The sequence below is a fragment of the Vidua macroura genome, chromosome 14, assembly GCF_024509145.1.
Source record: "Vidua macroura isolate BioBank_ID:100142 chromosome 14, ASM2450914v1, whole genome shotgun sequence".
Lineage (NCBI taxonomy): Eukaryota > Metazoa > Chordata > Aves > Passeriformes > Viduidae > Vidua > Vidua macroura.
The window spans coordinates 10,144,127-10,156,526 of NC_071584.1; the positions used below are offsets into that span (position 1 = coordinate 10,144,127).

General features: G+C 42.0%; 1 protein-coding gene across 2 annotated transcripts in view; it reads right to left on the reverse strand.

The window, feature by feature from the left end:
• Positions 1-12,400, reverse strand: part of GAB3 (GRB2 associated binding protein 3) — a 65,657-nt gene that overhangs the window by 52,853 nt on the left and 404 nt on the right. The window lies entirely within an intron of this gene.

A 12,400-nucleotide genomic window follows, 5' to 3' on the forward strand; every position in this document is an offset into this window, starting at 1 on the left:
GTAAGGAATGTGGCACCTGATGGTACCCAGTACCAGGCACAGGGCAGGGCTCTGTGCCTGCCGGGGCCTCACCACCACTCTCATGTTATGATCAGATGTTAGGAAGAAGTTCTTTACTCAAAGGGTGGTGAGGCACTGGAACAGAGAGCTCAGAGAGCTGTGGCTGCCTCTTCTCTGGAAGTGTTCAAGGCCATGTTGGATGGGCCCTGAGCAACCTGATCTAGTGGGTGGCATCTTGGCTGGGGACTGGAATGAGATGATCTTTAAGGTCCCTTCCAACCCAAGCCATTCTGTGATTCTGTGTTCTCACACATGCCGTGATGCATAGCAACTCATCTGCTGGGCCATCTGCTGAGCTGCCTGTACTCAAATTAGGACTGCAACTCCTCCTTCCTATGTGCAGCCTTTCAAATCTTACACCCTCCTCACTGCAAACCTTTTCCTGCTTCATCCATTACATCATCCATCCTCATCAGCTGGGACTGGCTGCTAGGACAGGATGTATTTGGCAGCCTTTGCATTGTCTTTCACCCTCAGACAATCCCCTCACCTGGGGAGAAGCATTACATGCACTTGCCTGCACTCTGTGTGCTGCTCCATCAAACAGGGTCATCATTTCAGAGATGATGCAGGAATCCCCCAGCCAGCAGTCAGCATCTGCTTTTGCATTCTGTATTTCTAGGTCCCCAGCTGGGGATGGTAGCTTGGTGTACTGTTGGCCATGACTCATGTAAACCTTATACCAGGCAAAGCAAAAATGGCTGCGCCATGCATAGATTTAATCTCTCAAATAGAAAGTGAGATTTTTCAGTGAGTTCAGTCTTTTTAAGAAGTTACCAATTTCTCTGCAACTCTGCTTTTATTTCTCACCATAATTCTATCTGGCTGAAATATCTTTTTGTGGAAAATTGTGTGAGTGAGATGTTACACAAAATGAACTGAAACTGTGCATTTGAACATATTCATATCCATTCATTGCCTCCAGTTTCCAATCACAAGCTGGTAAATGCTGCAGTTCCCATACCACATACCATCTTCTACCAGCTACCAGAGGCTCTGATAATAATGCCAGATTTGGGGGGGGTTTCACTGGGATGCAAAATCTTCCTACCTGCTTTTCTCTTCCCAATCCCTTGCTGCTGAGGACCACGGCTCTGTTCTTGCTCTGCATTCGGCCAATTCGTAGAACAGCTAAAGACAAAAGCCTTGAGCTCAACCTGACATTCAAGTTCAGTGTTTAGAGGTGATGAGACATCACCAGTCACAAGGTACTGTTGTTACTAGTAAGGAATATGTAGGAAAACAGTTCCAATCATTTAAATGTTCCCCATAAATATAGTCATAATGGATTAGAATTTGAGACTACATTTTCTAGTTTCTGTTTTCTCTCTAAGCTTCTGTTTTGCTGAGGAACATGAGGTACCATTTCTATTTCAAGGGGTTTTTTTCTGATGAGTCTAAGTACTTTGTACATGAAACCTTTTCATAGAGGACAAAGAGGTATTCCAAGCGCATTTGTGCAAATTCATAAAGGCAAATGAAAGCTTCACATCAACCCTCCAGTCTGACTCTGCACCTGCCTGATTCCAGCAGCTTATTAAAGCCAGTATTTACTTGGCCTTTCTGTTCTTTATGGGTGTACTTGACTCTGGATGGAAAAAGTTTTGTGCTAGATGGTAGAGACTCAGTTATGCTACAACACCATATTTCATTGCTGCTGTTGCTGTGCAGGCTCACGTGCCTTTTCTTGTTATCCTAGCAAGGAGCCACGAAGATTGTGCACCATGAGCTAAATCTGGAGTGATTCTGCACAACCATGTTTCCACTCAAAAAGGTACTCCGACTGCAGCAACCCAAACTGGAAGTCAGAAGTGACCAGCTGCCCTACAACAAACTGACCTTAGGCTTTATGCCCATTAACAGTATAAGGTCTTACATCTGAGTGCTTTCCTCTGCTCCTTATCTTTTATTCATATGCATAGATGACACATAAAATATCTGCTTTCTTTAAAAAAAACCCCAATCTCTGAACTAAAATCTGTAACAATATGGTCACACAGAGATCCTAGCTCCATTTCCAAATCCAGTAAACCCCAGAAACAAGTCAAACTGAAACCTGTCTATGGGTGCACGGTGAGTTCTGAGGAGATCAGAATTAGAGCAACCACTGCTGATGTCTTCACATAGCTGAGGCTGCTAAACTACAGCCTCATCATTCCTTAGACTGGGGAGCATTTCTTAGGACTACCCCTCTCCATCACTGTGTTCTGGGAAGGACTGCACAGCTACAGCTTCATACAAGCTCCCCTTGACTCTTCACCTCCCAAACTTGTGCTGCCAATTCTCTAATGGCAAGTTTCACTAAAGCATCTCTGAGCCCATGACAAGGTAAGTGCCACAGTCAGGGGAGCTTGTACTGACTGAGAGCAGCAATGCAAACATGCTCAATCTTCATCCAGCTAACTACAGCTTATCTGAAAGCTGGCCATGTCTGCCAGCTTCTGCCTTGGCACAATTTCTTCCAGTTTAACAATCAAGCTGTTTGCCCCAACAAAGAGCACAGGCAAACATCCCTGCAGCCCATCTGGAATACTCTAATGGGTAAACTGCTTTAATCTACCAACCAGCAAAACAAGTTTACTTACGAGTTTTAGAAAATAATTTCAAGGACCTGGAAATACAATGAAAGGCAAATAGCTCCCTTAGGAGGACAACATAACAGAACTGCAGAGGGCATAATTCATCCTTCATTCCACTCAGCAATGCTGCTCTTGCTGGTTAAAACTGGGCGGTTTGCTGAGCATATGCAACACAGCTCTGGAAAGGACAGGCTGTAGGTTGCTCTTCTCCCAGCTGCAGACTTCTTTGGAGAAAATGCCTGGTAAAATCTTATTCACTCCAAAGAGAGATAAATCACAGTAATTGCACTTTAGGGTTCGAGATAAATGCAGTCTCTGGCAAGGGTAAAGGATTTGACAGAGTCCAAATGAGGGTTTGAACTCCACAGGGGACAAGAAAGCCTCCAATACCCTCTCCTTCAGAGTGAGGCTGAATACTGGTTGTGGTAGAAAACAACCAATTGCAGCAGCAAACTTGTGATGAAAGTGAATAAACAACTCTGATGGATCCTAAACTCTTGTTGTTTTCTGACACAGAAAGTCAGACACACCCCGAGGTCTAAGGCAGTAGGGATTGGCTTGGGGCTGAAGATAGGAAAGTATCTTATTAAACCAGCTATTCACATCCATCATATTAGGAAATGCTCCTAGTCATTCAAGTTCCATCCCTTCATTCAAGGAGCATCAACAAAGAAAATTTTAAGACTTGTGCAATTTAGGATCAAGACTTGTTGCATCTTTGGCTCTCGTTGTACCTCTAATTCAATCCTCTTCTATAAATTTTATGCTAAATGTGGGATTTTCTGGAATGCTTCAAATCCAAAGGTCTCTTCCATAGGGGGAACTTGTTTGTTTGCAGAAAAGTAACAGATTGGTGGAACTACAAAAATAGCACCACAAAATCTCTAATAGGACTGCATGCACTGGACTGGTTAAGGCTGTTACTGTGGACCTCTTCCCTAACACACAAAGAAATTAGAGGCCTCATACTGTGTCACGTGAATAACTTGTTTATAAGTAAACATATATATTTAAAGAGAAGATCTTCCAGATTAATTACAAATCTGCTAAATTAACTCCTGGCTCAGCGCGGTTCCATGTCCCACCTCCTGCCAGGAAGGTCTGGCAGCTTCCAGCCATGGGCTCAGAGCTACTGATGCTCCCAGGAGCAGTGGGGCCAAGGATTTGGTGCTCAAGGAACAGAGCCCTGAGCTTCCAGCAGCTGCCATAACATCTTGGAAATAAAGTCAGAGGCCTCCCTCTGCAAGTAAGGAGGCTGCTGGGCTCATTCCTGGTCTAAGGGTGCCTCTGCCTCAGCCCACGAGGCTGGAGGGAGGGCTGGGCTCTACTCTTCACCCAAGTGGCTGCAGTGCCCCCATTCACTGAATCAGCCCTGGGGCCTGAACAACAGCTCGTGGTGCCCAGCTACAGCAGGAGCACACAGAGGCAGCAGAGCAGCATGAAATGACCCTGCTCTTGTGCAGGTTCACAAGCCAGGCTCACAAAGATGTTCAGGCAGCCGGAGGTGCAGGCAGGCACCTGGGGCTACTCACAAAGAGCCCGAGCACATTTTGTGTATCTGGTCTTTGGGAGCCTGCCAGACTACCCCAAAAAGGACAATGGACTCACATTTCCTGCGGTTTTTTTTCCCTCAAAGCTTGCTCCCTCTGGCAGGTTTTCCCTTCTGCACGCCTTTGCAGAGTGAATTTTCAGCAGTCCCTGAGTCCTTTGATACCTCCAAGTACCTGCTCAATTCACAGCAGCATGAGGTGCCACTGTTTTACTGTGCAAACTTGATCTTGCAAAGAACAAAGCCAAAAGACTTACAACTCCCATGGTGTCATTTTTTTATACTGTGACATGCTCAGAAATTCTGTTGTAATTTCCTTCTAAGTAGTCTAGGGTTAATGAGACTGAAGAGAATAATAGGAAGGAAATAAATAATTATATATTCTCTCTCCTTTTTTTTTTTTCCCAACATGTCCCAAATGTCACCTTTGACCTGGCTTTCTATTTCTGGCATGGACTAAACTCCCTCTATTTATTTAGCAGCCTACACACCATTACAGTAACATAGCAACAGTACTTTCAGTTGTGAATTTGAAAAAAAAGCAAAGCAAAAAAAAAAAACATATGAACATATTAAAACTGTTAAAGCATTGCAGTCTAGTAACACTTCAATAAATACTTTTTTTTCTCCTTTAAATACCAGAATTATTAGGCTTCCAGTCTGCAAACCCAAAGGAGAGGGAGGCACAGGGGAACCAAAGCAGTGTCACCACCACGAAGCCTGCTGTTCCTATGCCAATCTGATTGTCCCCTAACTTTTCTGTTTGTTTGTCTTAATGATGTTTCAGCTTGACTATTTATCAGGCTCAGAGCAGATGAAAGCAGGAGTTTGGGGAAGATTCTGAAATAATGATGGGGCTTAGCTGGTGGTTTTCCATCACTTTTCAGAAACAGTTCACCATTTATAATCCATAGCTCAAGGCTGGTGTGACACCAAGTTATCTGTCAAAAAGGAATATTTGGAAAAGTATAAAGTGTAACAGTAACAAGAGTAATGGGAGTACTAGTCCCATTTTCAGTTGACAGTCCAAATCTCACTGTTTTACCAGGAAAGTTAACCAGTGAAGAGCTGTAAAAGCAGCCCTGGAGTCAGGGGAGGACCCAGTCAAAACATGTTGCAAACCTTTTTCCAGTGGGAGCAAAGCACTTGAAAATCCAAAAAACCCAATTCCCTGAGCTACTTGAGTGCTTCTTATTTTTAAACCTAAGGCCTCAGTGAGAATGCAATTATTTTCTTAGGATGGGTTCAAAATGTTGAACTTATTAAAAATAAAACTTCTTAAGCTTGCAAAGTTTCCACTATAAATATTAGTAAACAATCCAGATGATGTAGCTGGAACAGCAGTGAACACTTGGCCAAGGAGCATTATCACTTCTCCTGAAACTGTTTCTTCACTGCTACTGTAAACTCAGCTGGCATCTCTTGGGACGTTTCCTCTCCTCCCACAGTGGTCTGATCAGCTCTCAGTCACCTCGGAGTGCTGGGGGCTTTTCCGTGGAACCAGCAACAGCCCTGGAAGTGCAGCTCCACAGCAGGCACACAAAGCTGGCTTTCCCAGCGCTCCCAAACCCAGGAAAAACTTTGGTAAAGCTCGTGGCTTTACAGCTCCATTTGTGAAGTCTGCAAGTAAAACATAGCTCATGCTTGCTCTGAACTATTGGCTTCTCCTTGGCACGACCAGTTCGTGTCAGCTTGAAAAAATGGCTCCACAACTGTAAAATCCTTGAACTTCTACAAACAGTTTGCAAGTCTGGTATGCAAAAACAGACTGTTCACAAACTCTGTGCTCTGCTGACATTACAACAGTTGCAAAGTTAGAAAGGGTCCCCTTATGGCCATTATTCTGTCCAACAGAAATATGAATACATAACCCACGGTCTCAAGACTTGGGAGTCACAGGGTGAATATTTATCACTAACAGGCCTCACAGAAAGTACTGTCTTTTAAAAAAGACATTGTCAAAAATGAGCCAAAAACTTTCATATGACAATCTAAGTTCAGTTTAAATTAACACTCTCATTTAAGTAATTTCAAATTCATGCTAATAACATTTTACTGCCTTTCTGTAAAATGCTCTATGAAAAGGGATCCTGGATAACTGAAATGTGCTGTTCAGGGCTTTTGTGGAAAGCTACAATGCAGTTTTGACTGCAGGGGTCAGGTGGGGTTTTTGGCATTAGGAGGGAAGGGAATAACAAAATCTCTAAGAACAGTTGTCTCATTCTAACAATTACAAAGCTATGAATGAATTAGCCTCAGAAAGGGAGTATTTTTCTGGCACAAAGACTAGGCATCAGTTTTGGTATTTTGAACAAATACTAAGCTGCAGCAGATTTTAGAATTGAGTTTTGCATGGCTATGTGTTTGTTGGCTTGTTTGTTTATTTTCTTGATGCAACACAAACTGAAGCAAGTCAAGGATATTACTGTAAAGCAGAAAAAAATTGAAAAGTTAAAGTATTGCATTTTATTTAACAATTAAATGAGAGAGAAGAAATGTGTTTTATCTGGCTGCATGTCATGTTTTGACATGCAAATTTTATTTCAAAACCAGCATTTTTTCCTTGTCTTATCACATTACTAATTCATTTCCAAATCAAATGAAAAGGACAAAAAAGCAAATAAAATGACTGTTTTTCCAACGAGTAACATTTTAGGAATAAACTTGTCCCTTTCCCTTAAAACCTATCACATTTTCATAACAAATATTCATAGTATTTTAATGCATCATTGGCAGAAGTAATGTGTTTATTCGTATTTCCACAGATTTCATGCTACAACAAAGACTTCACCAAAGTACAACTTGTAATGCATCTTCCTTTGAGCCATTTGACTGCATCACTCGTTTATTTACCACTTGAATTAACAGTTCTTTCTCTATTTCAAACCAGCATGTTTTTTTAAGGCTCTATTTTTGAATGCAAAGACCTGATAACTTATGGGTTTCTGTTTTGAATAGAAACCAATAGCTGGACATTCCTGTGCACTGAAAACATGTAGTCAAAGATTAAACTGGGGCTTCAGGACTATTATTGCTCCACCCAAATAAATAGTTCAAGGGAAATTATTCTGATACACAGGTTGCCAAGAACAGCAGTGTTTTTTAGAAATTATTTCTTTCTTAGAAGTTAACCTATCTCATTAAGCATTACATTTAAACTATCAAAACATAATTAAAATGGAAGAAAACGGTCTAGAATAAACATCACATTTAGCCTACCAAAACAAGGTTTGATTTGCACGTAGCTAATTACAAATGTTTAATTCCAGTGATGGAAACTCCTCCCTAACATAAATATTCTGCTGTTATTTTACCAGTGAGATCAATTTGTACTGGATTTCACAGAGAGGGAACATATAGACTGCCACACAGGAGCTTCTGTTTGAAAGCCTTAATTTTCTCAAAATTTAGTTCTTTTTTAATACACAAACCAGACAGACAGCATATACACTGGATTTTAAAATGAAGTAACAACAGAAAAAAGCACAGGCACAAAACTTACAACTGGAATGAGCTAAAGGGCTCTGACAACTTTCTGCACCCCACGTGACTCCTACTTCCACCCAGCCTGTGAACCACAGTTACAAAACCCGCGCAAATCGGTTAAAGAAACTCAGGGAGCTGGGGATATTTATTCCAGGAAAGTATGAAAGGTGGTCAGAATTCTCTGTTCAAAAGGGACAGCACTCAAGAGGTAAGGCTTTGTAAGAAGCACCTGTAAATAAAAAGACTTAAGGATAAAAATTAAATTTAGGTTTCTTCTTGTTAATATTTTTCAGAAACTTCCCCCAAACCCCAAACCAGGAGAAGTATTTGACCTCACAAAGCACTTGGGGATTTCTTTCAGGGGAGGGTGGCAGTGTCCTCTGGTGACAGCAGCCCAATGCTGGACCAGAGAGCAGATGCTCTCCATCCCACCCGCCCTTCACTGTGCTCTGCCACTCTGTTCCTATTACTTGAGCAAACTCTTCCATAATTCTACTTTACTTTTTCTTCTTAGTAACTTCCTGTTTGTTCTCCTGATAAATACCAGAACTTCAGCTAAAAATGGAGAAGTTGCCTAGATTCTCTTATCTTCTAAACCCCCAGCCTTGGTGTGCTGCGGTTGGGTCCTGGCAGATCCCCCAACGGTCAGAGATGCTGGGCTGGGCTCTGCTCTGTCATTCTGGCAGCACTTACTGCCCCACACACAGACACAGCAGCAAAGAGCTCTGCCCCACCAGCTTTTGCCACAGGATTCATTAATTTACACTTCTATTTGTCTTCCAAGACCAGACACTCCATGAAGAAGTATAGTAGGAAGCAAGGCTGCATTTTCTAATATGGAGTCCATTTGGGACTCTTGTTCTAGAGATGCTGACAAGGAATTTTGATTTTCAACAATGTTTGAAGAAATCAGTCACTCAAGTAAAGCGGGAAACTTGTCCTTTTTTGAGCAAGTGGTCTTCCCTCATCAATTTGTATAGTACTGAAGATTAAAAATAGCTCTTCAGCTGGGGTACAGCTGCACAGCGTTAACTTAAATGGAGCTGCAGTGACTCAGAGCAAGCAAACATCTGTATATGGCCCTTTGCTACTGCAAACCACATAACGCTAACAGCAAGTAAACACTGGCAGGGCACTCAGAGGAGCTACTGCTGCTGTTCCACACTGGTGTGACAAACAATGGGACAGCGATTTGAGGAGAAGTTGCAATTAGCTGTGTGTTAAAATTCCCATCTCCTCCTTCTTGTCAGCATGTGAGCAATGTGTCTTCTCATTATTTCAGTAGACATTCTCTGGGCCTTCTGCTATGTTGTTTTTCCTTTCATTGTGACTTTTTGCACTGGCTGTGTTAAGTCCTTTGTTTTCAAGGCCATGAAACCATTCCTTCCTTCCACCTCCCCCAACAAATAAACAACAAATAATAACAGTCGGGGATCAGATATATTTCCCCATGAAAACTACCACGGAGCCAGCTACTCAGTGCTGACATTACAGAATTGGGATGGATGTACTCAGCACCAATATAAAGAACTGTGAAACCCATCAAATTTGAAGCAGATTCCCCCATTACATCCAATTTCCTACAGAGGCTGGTATTCACTGATCCACTAACATCAACAGCAAAAATCTTCAGCGGGTTTTCCTCCTGTGGGGCTGAATGTCAAGCTATGACTGATACTTAAGATTTTTGGTCTAGAGCAGGATGGACTTTACCTCCATCACCACCACTTCTTAGTTTTTGTGAGCAGCTTCTTCCTCTCTGTCTCCTGCCCCATACCCAGCTTCCCCCCAGCTTTGGCTGTTCCCTGGCACCCCTCAGGCCCACGCAGACCTGGTCGGTGAGAAAAGCTGGAACCAAGTGGGGAAATGAAAGCAGCCCAGCTTTCGGGTCACACTTAGAGGACAAAGTACTGCAACACACACCAAATACTCTCCTGGGAGACTCCTTGCACAACAGCCTCTTTAGATAGGCTGACGTGGTGGTTTCATGGTTCAAGTATCAGACTGAGAGAAAAGCATTGTCCATGCCATTAAATCACTATTAGAGTATTTGCCTGATGTAGCAAAGCTCCTTGTGCTTTCTAACGAATTCTTTGTGTTTAGCATTAAGCTCTCTGTTTTTACAGAAAGTTACACTAGGGTAATTAATCTCATGTTCGTTTCCTGCACATGCAAGACAGCAGCCTTTGTTAGGGAATGATAAGACACTTCTAAGAATAGTGTTACTAAGAGCATCGGCTTTGTAAGACATTACAGGAAAAATATAGACTCTTAACACCTGCTTTTCACTTTCAAAGTTTTGAAAATAATGTTCTGCTTACCTAGAGGCAAATTCTGTCTTGATAATGTGTAGAAAACCTAATTGCTTTCACCAGAGAACAAATATAAATGAAGGTATACTTTGGTATTTAGGCTCCAGTCTTGGAAAGAATAATTTGTTTAATTTTATAAACACTGCAGATATTCCCAGTGGCTTCAGCGGGACTATTGCAGTTCCCAGTCTCACAACCGGAATTCATTACTTTTTCTGATCTTTTAATCACATATTCCACTGAAATTAAATGGATTTTCTTAGTGAGAGATGTAATAGATTAAGGATTAAGAATTTATCTGTGTGTAAAACACTGGACCCTCAGGTCAGACCTTACAAAGGCCGGATGCTAAACTCAGGAAAATGTAAACTGGGAGACAACCCCATGAAAGCAAATGAGGCTGGGCAGCGTACGAGAGGTCCCATGAGCAGCTGGCCAAGCTGGCACTTGAAGCGTCGGCCCAGACCATGGGCTTTTCCAGCTGAACACAAAGGGTGGTGTTGAACTCGGGGATTTATGTATGTTGTCAGTTCAGAACCAGAGCCAACACCATTCTCCTGTAGGCGGTTGACACTTGACACCTACTGAAGTCAGTTTAAACAGGCATTGTTTTAAAGTTCTGTTGTTTTTAAGCAGTCACTGTGGTTCAGCCTGAGCTATCTGCTACCCCAGTGCAAGATGCACGAGCTGCCATGCTGGTGAAACTCTACGAAAAATAGGGAAGAAGTAGTTTACAGCAGGTAAGAGACAATTTCCATTTGGTTTCTAGCATCCACTGTGTAACCAGTCATATGAGAAAGGACATTAAGCTTTGCTGTACTTGCACCAGGTTTCTTTCTGCTTTATTATGGACAAATAATAAATCTTTATCCTTATCCTCCTAACCAGAAAACAAAGCTTAATCTGCAGAGATCTGGCTAATCTAATGGTGTGTGGAGAATAACATAGACCAAATTTCCCCTGGTTTTGTAGTGCAAAATCTGAGCAGAGCAGACTGCAAGTAGCCTTGTGAGCTGATCAGAGCCCCTGTTGTGACTATTATCTTGACTGTATAATGGGGGCTTTCAAATCCCAGCTTTATCACATTCTGTTTTCTCTACTTTGCCCTTTTATGAATATTGAGTCATCAAAAATAGCTTCACTGACAGAGTTACTAATGATACCAGCTGGGTGAATCAGTGGCTCTTACACTGTGCCTGCCATACAGTGCTATTAGTACACTCGTTACAAAATATAGCAAAAATGAGATGCCCATAATGTATTTGCAGCTCCCGTGAGACACATCATAGTGGTTATTTTAGAATTGGAAAATGCTAACTGAACAAAGCAAATATTCAGCCACTTCAGTGCAATACTGTGGTCTACAGGAAGAAACTCTGGCTAGGAATAAGTTAAAAATAATTCCAACATCAGTAAATTATCCTTTCTGCTAGTTTTTAGCCAAAGAAGAAAATACACTACCAAACGATATCCACCATATTCTTCCACAAGACAGTTATGCCTCATATTACCGGGAAAAGCTAACATCAGCACTCCAGAGAAAATGCTGATAAACAGAAGTGAACACGACAAATGATGTAAGCTGTGCATACGGCTCGGAACGCCAGAGACACGGCCAGCGGCATCCTTCGAGTACGGTGCAGAGCTCCAGGGGAAGTCAGGTTAGAAGGGCATGACTCAAACGGGTATTACTGATTCCAAAAGTGTCACAGCAGAACATAACAACATGCCTGATGAAGAACCACCACAAATGAGTATGCAAAATGGCCCATGAGGGGCTTGTACTGTTGATGCTGTCCCAAGCAAATTTTTAAGGGCCATTTATTCCTACCCGGAGTGCTTTCCTCGCACCCCTGCAATGAGACAGTTTCCTATGTTTGCCACACACATCCTTTTTTTTTTTTTTTTCAGACAAACAGGCAAGCAGATAGAGAATGAAACAAGGGGCCCATAGTGCAGTTGCAGATCTCCATGCAGGGCTCGCTTCTTCTCCCCAGCCCTCTTCACCTTTCATCTATCAGGAACTTTACAGCACAGCATCTTCCAGCACCTCTTTATCACAAACCAAAAAGCTTTCTGAAGCTTTCTGTTAACAACAGCATCTGGCATTGGTAAATAAAACTATTGCATATGTTGCCTTTAGCAAGTGTCACAGAAATTACAGAGCATCTTAACAAAGCCAAGCCTCAGAATTTAAATTACTAGAATTTTGGCTGTTTGGGTTTTTTTTTTTTTTTTTTTTTTCCCTTTCCTTTTAGGATGTTCTTGTCCGTCCCTGGAAAAGTGACATCTGCAATTCTATTACAACAATTCTGTTAGTTACGGCAACGTTAACTGAAACCGAAATGTGGTTTTTAACCTAAAATATGTTGCATAACAGCTGAAGTACTATAATCTTACAAGCCGGGAAAGGT